We start from the raw sequence: 1,063 nt of genomic DNA on the forward strand, positions 1-1,063 counted from the left end.
CTCTTTCCTAGAAGATCACTAAGAGTCTAAATCACCAAAATGTCAGTGAGAACTTTATAGGTGATACGTTTTCCTTTGGGAGACATAGATGAGTTGTCTTATTCCCAAGGTTCTATGGTGTCATGACCACCATTTGCCTGCTGGTTTCTTGTGCCGTGGTGGCTTGTGTGTTGTTGTTGTGATGCTGGAAGTGATGTCACTGGTATTTCAAATAAGAGCAGGGTCACCCAGAGTGAGCAGGTTTCAGAGGCGCTTGCAGACTAAGAACAAACTATAAAGAATGAACTTGCTCTCCACTTCAGAGAAATTATTTGCTGAAAGCCTATGCATAGTATCAAAACCATGTCAGATACCAAAGGCTTAAAAAATAGGAAAGAAATCATGAAAAATTCAAACATCTAGTTGCAATATTGAAAGATTCATTACATAAAACATTGATTGATGAAGAAAGCATCAAAAGAAGAAGGAAGAATACACAGAGTCACCGTACCAAATGGAGCTAGTTGGAATTGTGCCATTGCCGGAGGTAGCATATGAGCAAGAACCAATGGTGCTGAAGGAAGAGAGTCCAACTGCAAGGCTCCAGAAATCAACAAAATACCAATTGACATGTGTGAACAAACTGGCAACGCTACTGGAATCATCTATGCCAGCAAAGTTTGGACAGTTACTTTACCAGCTGACTGGAAGAGATCAATATTTGTACCCATTCCAAAAGGGAAAAAAAGTTGACCTAACAGTATCATTCATCACAGGGGAGTACAATTTTTCTGACAATTATGCAATGATAATTGTAGTCTTACATTGACCGAGAGCTGCCAGAGTGTCGGGCTGGATTCAGAAGAGGACATGGAACAAGGATCACCATTGCTGATGTCCACTGCATCTTGGACTAAACAGAGACTATCAATAAGATGTTTGCTTTTGTTTTACTGTCAATGCCAAGCCATTCAACTGTTTCAATCATTACAAATTATAGATAACCTTAAAAAGGATGGGGATTCCGGAACACTTCATTGTGCTTATGCAGAACTTATACATGTGAACAGAACAAGGGCATGCA

The sequence above is a fragment of the Tenrec ecaudatus genome, chromosome 2, assembly GCF_050624435.1.
Source record: "Tenrec ecaudatus isolate mTenEca1 chromosome 2, mTenEca1.hap1, whole genome shotgun sequence".
NCBI lineage: Eukaryota > Metazoa > Chordata > Mammalia > Afrosoricida > Tenrecidae > Tenrec > Tenrec ecaudatus.